This window comes from Corvus brachyrhynchos, unplaced genomic scaffold (assembly GCF_000691975.1).
Source record: "Corvus brachyrhynchos isolate BGI_N302 unplaced genomic scaffold, ASM69197v1 scaffold9, whole genome shotgun sequence".
Classification (NCBI taxonomy): domain Eukaryota; kingdom Metazoa; phylum Chordata; class Aves; order Passeriformes; family Corvidae; genus Corvus; species Corvus brachyrhynchos.
The window spans coordinates 3,593,823-3,604,442 of record NW_008240037.1 but is presented as its reverse complement, the minus strand read 5'-3'; the positions used below and the strand labels follow the sequence as shown (position 1 = coordinate 3,604,442).

The following is a 10,620-nucleotide window of genomic DNA, read 5'->3' as shown; positions in this document are numbered from 1 at the left end:
TATTATTTTCCTAAAAGAAGGATAGAAAGTACTTCTGTCTAGCTCATCCCTATTCTCTAGTGTTTGTTAATCTGACTGCACCTCACTAATATTTTTTCTCTGGAATGAATAATTATTTTTACTTTAGTGAACAGAAGCCAGTCCCTGATACAAAGATTGTGATATTAAATGGAGAACCCAGCAGTTTATTAAAGGTTTGCAGGTGAGTTCATCAGTAGTTTGTGCTAATTAGATCTCTAGGTGAAACTTTATGTATAATGGATTATTTTCCTCTCATGACATAGTGTTGCCATTTCTGTTTTCAATTAATTTTTTAAAAAACTGAAATGCATAGAAGAGTTTAATGTTCACGAAAGCAATTCAGTTTGAATCTTTTTATGCCTAATATCCCAGGATAGTGTTTTTTTCATACTATCCAGGTAAGGTTTTTACATAAAGAGATTCCAGATTGTTGCTTATTAGAAATTACATTTATTCTTGTCCCTATTCTCCTATGATTACTCTTGCAAATACTCATCCTTGAAAATGTAGTAACGTGTTCTAATGACACGGTGTTATTCTGCATGATTAGTGTTGCAGAATACAGCTAGGTTCTTTTTTATGTGGTAAATTTCTATCTTATCCAGATGATTTAATCCAAATTATATCTGGATTAGAAAAGCAATTGTGGTCTGTTGAATTCACCAGCAACCTTGAGATTCCTAAGCATGTCAATTTAAGACTATATAAGTATAAACAAAGCTCATCATTTCCAAGGGATATGTCAGCTGTGGTTTAACACGTTCTTGTTTCTTGCTTATGGACATCAATATGCATGCTGCTGCACTGAGATGTTTAATCCCATGCCAATGAACAACACCAAACCTACTTCGAAAAAGCCAAGTCACCACATTTTTATTCAGTTCTGCCTATTGTCAAAGCTAAGTGCAAGAAAGAGAAGTGTCCTGAAAAGCCATTTGGAAACCTTATGGTGAACAATCTCCAAGCTAGTGATAAAAACATTTCCAAGGCATGTGTCTTGGTGTCACTGGTTCAGAAATCTCCCAAAACTGTTTCTGGGTTTAGCAGTGATTTCTGGTTTGTCTTGGTTATGAAGAAATCAAAAAGATTTCTTACAGCACTGGTCCTGGGAGCTTCAGTTTTACCATTCTTGGAGTCCCTAAGTAAGTAGAGATGTGCAAGTGAGAAATGCTAAAAGCCAGAGGTGTAATTTTGGTTGGGAGAAACTCTGATCTTACCTACACAAGTTCATTCAACCTTACTTTCTCCATACTTAGCCACGTGATTCATTCAGCTATGTGTCTGCATGCTGTTGAAGTGACTGGGATGACAAGACCCCATGAAACTAACAGCCCCTGTATGAAAACAGCCAAATAAGATCTTCCCTTACATCTTCTGTCCCCCATCACCTTTTTTCCCAGCCTACCTTTCATATATGTCCTCCTCTTCATTTCCATATGTGGGTTTCTATCACTTCCCTTCTTCCTGACAATCTCTCTCATACTATCTTTATCCTTGTTTTTTGAATGTTGGAAGAAAGAGGTAAGTGAATTAGACCTGTCAAACCCATGCGTATTGCATAGTCATGCCCTGTAACCATGAGAAGCGTTTACTGTGCCCATCCTCTGTTCCTTTTGCCCACTTACTCAGTCTCAAATCAGACTTTCTGTGTGGAACTCACCTCTCCTGGCTTCAGACATGAACCCCTGAGCCAGCTTCCCAGGGCTCTGCCTCACAGAAGAAAGAAATAGGTATTTGGAGACATGATTTATCTCAGGCTTTTTAAATGCCTACCTTTGGATGAAACTACTTGAATCTTGTAAGACCTTCTTTCTCCCCACTGACTAGAAGGGGAAGCCAGATAAACAGCTCAACAACTGAGAGTCCTATTTGAGATACTTACATTTGGCCAGAAAGATGTTTAGTAGCCATGCCCCATGTAGACCAGTGGCAGACAATGGGAATTTGAAATAGGAAGATGGTGAAAACCACAATTCCAGCTCTAAACAGAAAAAAACCCGAAAAATATTTAGATATTTAGAGCTGGCAGTACCAATAAACTATGTACTATTGCAAGGTTTTCAAGCATTTGACCTTTTTAAGATGGCAATTTGTGAGTTATACATAAAATAAAGTTAAAAAAAGAAGATCCAAATCAACAATAACTGTAATACCCAAAATGATCTGATAGAAAAAACTTTTACACTATGGGTTAAGCTTGATGCTTTAGATGTTACAGCTGCCACTCTTCATCCAGTTTCTGAACTATAAAGATGGGATTAATGGCCTTACAAGCATGAAGGTGAGGAATCATAATAAAAATAAACATACTGATTCACATGAAAAGCATGTGCCAAATAAATCCTTAAATCATTTTACACAGCCTGTCATTCAAGCATATTTGACTGTCATCCAAATTGCTGGAATTGTCCTTCACACAGAAAAAAATCCCCCTCTGTTTATTTTTAGGATAATTGGAAGAGCAACATATTATCTTCAAATTAATGAATAGGTCAAGTTGTTTTTATAAGCTTAATAATATTTTCCATTGTCCCTCCCTCCTTAACACCTATCTTCATTGCCTAATCATTCACATACTTTATTTTTTTGAGTTTGGGTGAGTCATGAAGTGCACATTATGATGATAAATATATCATCTCTGCTTCCTTTTAATGTGAACTCAGTGGTGTGATTCATGCCATAAACCTATTTTACTCATTCTATCCTTTGTTCATAACCTTGACTCTGTTAATATCAACAGTACTGCTGGAATCACATGTTTCTACTTAAAAGTTAACATAAAGGTCTTATCTGCTTTACATTCTATAAATTCTGTCTGACACATTTTTTTTCCTATGACTCCAGCTATTCATTTGAAATCACAAACGTTATTGTAACACAAGCTGAAGAAACTCACCTTAAATATGAAGGTTATATTTTCCCTCTATGATGCCATTTAACTGATTTGAGTCAATTAAATATTTTAAAGGATACTTAAGAAGCTCTTTCTTTCTTTTACAGCTTAGTTCACAATTTCAAGCTCTGCTGAGACTGTTTTCCAGTGCTATGTTAGAAAATCAATACACCCTGTGTGTGTTGCCCAAACAGAATCACAGTTGGTGCTCTCTTGCCTGGCCCCACAGACTGTACCTATATTCACACCATCCCTGAAACCCAGGGTATGTACTTTGCTTCTCCAGTTTCCTGTAGTAACAAATGACTTCGCAGTAGCTCTGAGAGTGCAGTGGTTGGTGATCCCGAGTGAGAGCAATTGCGTGTGTGTCATTAAAGCAACATGTAGCTGAGCCATAATAGTCTAAAGATAGTAACACATCATTATGTGTGCTCGTGTCTGAATAGTGAGGGAATGTAAGATCTTCCTTAAGAGGAAGTTATTGAAAAGTTAAGATAAAAAGCACACAGTGTAAGATGTTTTCTATGCAATCCTTTCAGGAGGCTCCATTGTGACATTAAATCACTGATTGGCTATGTTTGTGTGCTCAGAGAAAGACAATGATTAGAAGTTGCTGCTTAATTATGAGGTGGAGAGAAAACAGTGAGATAATTTGGAAGTGAGCAGAAAAACACATAGACATGCTGTGGGACATTCTGAAAGCAGAAAGATCAGTTCATCACCTTCCAGACTTAGAAAAGACAGGCAAGTGCAGAGACTGTTTCTTGTTGCTACAGGGGAAGTTTTGTTGGTTTTTTTTCCTGAAAAAAAGTAACTTCAGATAAAATATTTTGTCCAGTGCTAACCAATAACCAATGGCCTGCCTTTCCATTCAGGGCTGAATTTATTTGAAAGGGTCTTTGAAGGGAACAGATGTGGGAGTATATGCTGTGAATCTGTGAAGGGGTGAGAGGAGCGAGCAGGGGCAGGTGAGGAGTGGTGGTGTAGGAGATTCAGAAGTTTCCTAAAATGGCTTCCCCCTGGTAAATCTTTATTTGGTGCTGCAATAGGACAAGACCTACTCAATGCAAATCTGCTAAGGCAACCAGATTGAATAGCTCTAGACCATAGTTTTGGTCCATCCCTAGATGAGAAAATAGCATGGCAAATTGAGGAATGTCTTTCTCACTCGTGCAAACGGCAATCTTACTATTGAATTCCGTGAGTCAAGACAAGCACATTAATTAAAGCACCTACTGGGACTTGGTCTTTAAATATCTTATTTGACCACAGATCTTTGAAAATCTTTGGTTGCCATTTCATTTGTGATGTTTAAACAGCGGTAAAACTTAATTTTCCATTTTCATTCAAGGTTGGAGTAAGTTTTGATACAACTCAAATTCCTATGGCTAATTTTAATATTAAGATTAAACAAGGAAGCATTGTTTTACTTGAAAAGCTCCTTTCCATGGAAACCTGATTTATAGCATAATGTTGAAGAAAGAGACCAGGGTTATCTAAACACTCACTGTCCTGTTTACTATGGTTATCAGTTGAGGACTAGTATATATTTATTATGGAATGGCTAGCTGCTCTGGTACAGCTCACTTGTTTGGGCCTTTTGTCTTCTTTTCTTTCAGGATGACCACTGCCTGTTTATCCCGGCTTGAGAGGAGCACAGCACACCAAGTTGGCTATTTCTATACCTGTGAGAGCTAAACCACCCCTGTGATGCCTTGCCAGCCTTGCCAGTCCCAGACCCTTTACCTTCCATCCCCCCTGCTTTCCCTCTCCTGGTGGAGACACAGCATTCTCCCACCCCTGGCCCTGGCTCCTCAGGCACTCAGCCACCATTCTGCAGCAGGTCTGACTGGATCTGATGTCTGCCAGAGACTGTTCTTCAGCAGCCAGGCCCCGGAGGTAAGAGCAGTGACTGAGAAAGGCTTCCCCAAGTAAAATATGACTTATTTATGGGAACAGAGCACTTGGGGAGAAAAATGTTAATGTGAGATGAGCCAACGTCTCACCCAAAAGATTGACAGGCCTAACACTTCTTTGGACCCCCCTTTCTGGATGGAAATGCCTCTGAAGGACTTCACTTTTCTTAGCTTCAGAGCAGAGATCTTCTTTATAACAAGGCAATGACTCTGTTTTGTGTGTCTGTGAGCTCCTTTTGCCAAGCTCATCTGGTGAAGAAACTAATGGACACTGGAAACATTCCTGTGACTGCCCTGCTTCATGTACCGCGTGCTGCACATCAGCACAAGAGGAGTCCCTGCTTCTAAAATTGAACTCTCTTTCTTAACAACCTCATTTACCAGGACACTGAGCTGGCGAATCAGATGCACACGACTTGCCTGGCTGTGCTGCATCCAAGCTCTGCCTTCCTGCAACATATGCTCTCCCCTTGAAGTTCACTGCAGGTAATTTCATCTCTAAGAGCTTGTAGGTGTCTGGCTATCTACTTTTTTTGTTGCTTATTGCACTGGGAAAACTCTTGAAATTATTTGTTTCCTTGCTGCTTTGACAGACCATGCCATCGGAAAGGCACATGTAATATTCAAAAAGATAATGAAATGTCTCCCAGTATATCTACAGCTGATTTAAAAACTGTTTAGAAATATCTTGGTTTGTGTTTCATTTAATTATTAGTTGGTAAGAGATAAATTATTCTATAATTTTCACTCAAAGAGTAATCTGTAAGTATTCACAAATGCAGACAAATCTTTTTAAGTAGTGTGTGTATATATATATATATATAATAAACAAAACCAAAACTCCTACTTAATTTTGTGTGCTTTAGAATTCTGCACATTAAATATGAAGGGCACTATCTACAGATATAATCTAAGCAATTCTTTTTCTTAAAAGCAGTGACTATGATCTTGGTTCAGGAAGTAAACGAAATATTTCAGAATACAGCCTATCTTTCTGAAGGTAGAAAAAATAGGGCGGGACAAATATTTGCTGCATCTTGTACTACTTGTAGGAAGTAGCTGCTTTCTTTGTGTCATTGGAAATGATACAAACATGTACTATTACTTGCTTGTTGGCATACAGGCTAGAAATAAACGAATTATCTATTTAATGTATGCTCTTCCTTCTGGATCTCAGGTTTCAGTCCAGTGAGTTAAAGTTACTACCAGCTTTCAGGCTATGAGATAAATCTCTGCCCCACAAATGTCAGTAGGAGGTTTGGCATTACATTAATTGGGACCAGGATTTTACTCCATGAGTATTTTTTGGAGAAGATCTGAAATGCTGTGTTAAAAATTCAATTGACAGAAATCTCAGCTTACAAGTATGTAAGGCATTCATTTCTATCTTTATGTAAAATGATTTGGTCAGTACCCCAAGGCAGTTAGATTAAGACTCGTTACAGCTTTTACTTGCTGCTAAAAATTCAGCAATTCACATCTAGAATAGATTTTGTTTTTACTAAGAGAGAAACAGACTCCAGATATTTAGCTTGTGACACAGATATGATTTATTTTAGACCATGCATCAGTCTAGAGTAGATGGCTTAAGCTGCCAAAGTCAATGGCTGGTTGTCTTAGAAGCCCTTCTAAGTGTACTAGAAAGTTATACATCAACTTACACATCACTGTGCGTAAGGTTTTGTGGATGGCACAACACACAGATGTTTTTCTTCACAAAACAGATGAATACATTAGCCAAGGATTTCTTAAAAAGGAATGTGTTACTTCAGTGACAGCTGACCAGTAGTGCTCTTCAGCTGAAGAAATTTAGTTGTCTCTTGACAGCAAGGAGATTAATAATTTCTTAATTCACTCAGCAGCCTGGAGCTTACACCAAAAATACTATAGGCTATGTGTACTACATAATAATTCACAGTATTTCACAGAGGCTATGTCCCTTACCATTAGGCTTTCAACTGGAGCAGAAAGAAAATAATACAAGCTCACTGTAAAAATACATTCTTGCTATTTCTGCATAAACTTTTCATCACAAAAGCAAGCTCAGACCATCTGAGTGGTGAAGGGAGTGCCCAGCGCAGCACCCAGGTTGTGCAAAACTGGCTTTAGGCCAACTTTATCTTCTCCTGGTTGTGGAACCCTTTTGAGGCTGGTGTATGGCAAAGAATTTAAAGGCTAGTGTAGATGCCAGCAGTCTCAAAAGGGCTATTTTAGTAGCCAGGATTATTGGGGCATAAAGGAACCACAAAGCCCTTGCTCTCTGACTGCCTCGTGCCAATAAAACACAGCAAGGGAGTGACAGAAGATGCTTACAGCATAGGAGGTTTTCACTGTTTTTTGTGCATATCTTTGTGACAAATCCCTCTGGCATCCTGGACTCACGCAGATCTGCCCTGGTTTGCCAGAGTTACAGTTTTGGGGAGACAACTGAAGTGCTGGAGATTACTTTTTAAAGACATTATACTGACAAATTAAGTTCAAAGTCTAAGCAGGGCCCTCCCAAATGGCAACTCTCCAGGGCTGGACAGTTATAGCATTAACTTCTATAAATCTTTTCAGGAGCTTCTTGGGCTTCAAATACTTCCAACATTTCGTCATTCCCGTTAAACAGGGAAAATTGCTGAATCCTTTTTTGGAGACCAGCATAATTATATTCTCAGAAAATAATAATAATAATAAAAAAAAGTTGGAAAACAGACCATATGATAGAATTAGTTAAGTATCATAGTAAATGCTGGCAAAAATGTTTATACAATGGCTTTCTTAGATGCACTCCTGGAAACCAATGTTGATACAAAAAGGTGCAAGAAGAACTTTTAAGAGATTTGTTTAGGACTCTTCTTTGTAGCTGGGGAATAGTGTAATTTCAGCTATAAAACCTCTGCCAAACTGTGCACATGTATCACTGTAAAGTGTGCACTTCTTTACTTGCATGTCCCAAACAAAACCAACTGGACCAAATACTTTTGTTGCTTTACATCGAGTGCTTTTTCCTCCATCATATTTGCTTGCTACTTCTATTCCTGTTAATTAGCATTCTGGGATATTTGGGAGGTAAAAATGGGAAAACCAGTGTCAAAGGAGTCTTTTCAGCAATAAAACTGATCACATTATTACAGCCAGAAACTCACAAGACAACATGAGCAGTGTGCTCATGCAGCTGGGTACTTCCATGAATGATTCAATAAAGTATCACTTGTTTAAAAACAAAAACTGTCCAGTGAACTAACACTCTACAATAAAGCCTCCAATGAAGGTATGCTTTCTTTTTTTTTTTAATGTTGTGACTAGAGCTATTGAGATAAAATTTGGTGTCCATCCTCACATCTCTACATAAAACAAAACAAAAGAAGTCGGACAGAACCTGGGACAATGTTATATGGATTCAGAGAAAGAAGAGACTCAAACTGATGAAGATTCCAAAAGAAAATGAAAGGAAATATCAGTCTGGAAAACAGAGTAAATGTCATGCACTGTGTTTGGGCCCTGTTATGTTTCAGACTCAGAATACCTTCACTTGGCAAGGCACTACACTGCTTATCACTATTTTTTAAGCTGATGCATGACTTTGGTGTTCAAACGTCTTAAATAAATTAACTCATCTGACAGAGTCTTCTCTGTTTGCTACATGGATAAAAGGAAGCAGATTCAGTGCCATTTATACCACAGAAATTGAATACTCATATAAATGTGCTTTTACATGTCATTTTCAGGAAGTCACAAAAAGAGGAGATCCAAAGGCCTACTGGATGCAAGAGACTTTTCTAAAACACAAATCATTGAAAGTTCATAATTTCAATTTGAAGAACATCTTTTGAATCCTGTATTTCCCAAGAAGAATGTTAATGTTAAATTTCAGTAGTCAGCTTTTGAGCCGGAACCAACTTGGAACAAGGACGCAGTTGAAGCATAAGAAAACCTTTTCATTTATTTTGCAGAAATTATAAAGGCTTGGTGCGCAGAAAAGCTAAAGTTGCTGGAAAACTGCAAATCTCACAAGAGCACAGAGGGAAATATGCTTCTGGAGGTGGATTAATGTGGAAAATTGAGACAAGAACCTCTCACTGAGCATGCCACTGGCTGGTTGACACAGAGTGAGACAGTGTGGTCTGGATGGATCATGGTATGGCTGATCATGAGGCCATACTGTCATACTCTTGCACACATACAAGTTAGTTAAAACAGGCTCAAACTTGCAGGCTAGAAGTGTGCAGGCTCCAGGGGGTCACCTACAGGAAAGCTGGGTGCACATGGGTGGCACCACAGGTGCTGCTGACAAGGTTCCAGCTGCCACTGGAGCAAGGACTGCTCACCCTTAGCATGGCTCATCCAGTCTGTCACATGGTTATTTCTCTGTATGTTAATGTGCTGTGTGTGCAAGGAGGTGTGTCAGTGAAGGAAGATCAGCCTGTGTCAAGGAGAGTTGCTGCTGGCTGTGCTGGCACTGCTTTGTCCTTTCTGCACTGGTCAGACCCACAAGCAGGACCAGGCTGCACCTTTGGCATCAGGCTGTGCAGGGCCTCAAAACCAGCCCTGGGCAGAGGGGTGAGCTCAGCCACACCTACGCCAAGTGTGGGTGGCAAACCTCGAGTTTCACATCAGGCTCCTGGACAATATTTTTTAAACTAGATTTATATATTTATAAAAAATATTTATAAATTTATAAATATAATATAAATCTATTAAAAAAAAGGAGGTTCTTAATCCTAGGTACTTACATCCAAATTTAATTTAAAAATGTATTTAAGTTATTTAAGATAACATACTTGAATATGTATGATTAATATCTCATTTTTAAAATATGATTTAAATTTGTAGATCCAGGAGTAATGGGATATGGCAACTGGCATCCCAAAGCTATAACTGAGTATGACTTAGCTGTGATTTTGAAAGAAGTCTGTTCCTAAAAATACTGAACACATTTTCATGTACATATAGGAAGCTTAACAGAAGGAAAAAAAAAAAAAGGCATCAGTGGCAGGACCCAAGGGAATGGCCTGAAGTTGTGTCAAGGAAGAAAGGTTCTTCACCCAGAGGGTGGTTGGGCACTGGAACAGACTCCGCAGGGAAATGGCCACAGCTTGACAGAGTTCAAGAAGATTTTGGACAGTACTCTCAGGCACAGGGTGTGACTCTTGGGGATGGTCCTGCACAGGGCCAGGAGTTGGACTTTACGATCCTTGTGGATATCTTCCAACTCAGCTTATTCTGTGATTATAAGGTATTTTTATAATGACCATCATTTGCAAAAATGCCATGCTTGGAGGCTACGTAGGGTTTCATATATGTTCTAGTACTTCCATAAGCCTCAGTGGCCACAGGAACAGCTTAGAGGTGCTAAGTATTTTTCTAGCATCAGTACTTCGCCATCTGTTTCCTCCTGAAAACATCATTCTCGGCAGGAGCCAAGGAGGGTATGTAGCAAGCAGTGAGAAATGGCAGAACTAGAAAGCAGGAACACAGTATAGGAAAACATCTACTTATAGGGTGGACTGTCACCAAGGGAAGCAATTTTTGGGTTTTAGTGTAATAAAATAAAATAATTGTACCACACTGAACCTTTCTTGCAGTTTTAACACCAGATGCTAAAATATGAGGTACCTGATAATGCTTTTAATTTATATACAGTTCTTGACATAAAAGTAGATTGGAAAAAATTATGATTAAATACAATACAGCAGTGCAGATTCAGGAATTCTTTTGAAGATCAGTAAACTAAAAAAGAAATAAGTCATGCCATTTTCACTCTTCTCCAGTTTCTATGGCTACGGAAAACCAAGCTTAGAAACT

The 10,620-nt window shown here is 38.7% G+C and overlaps 1 long non-coding RNA gene across 3 annotated transcripts in view; it reads left to right on the top strand.

The window, feature by feature from the left end:
* Positions 1-10,406, top strand: part of LOC108449060 — a 40,488-nt gene extending 30,082 nt beyond the window's left edge. The window contains exons 4-7 of one of the 3 annotated variants that reach the window (XR_001865158.1): positions 128-202; positions 3,022-3,179; positions 4,534-5,316; positions 8,544-10,406. This is a non-coding gene — a long non-coding RNA (uncharacterized LOC108449060). The other 2 variants (XR_001865159.1, XR_001865160.1) reach the window with 2 other exon arrangements.
* The last annotated feature ends 214 nt before the right edge of the window (positions 10,407-10,620 follow it).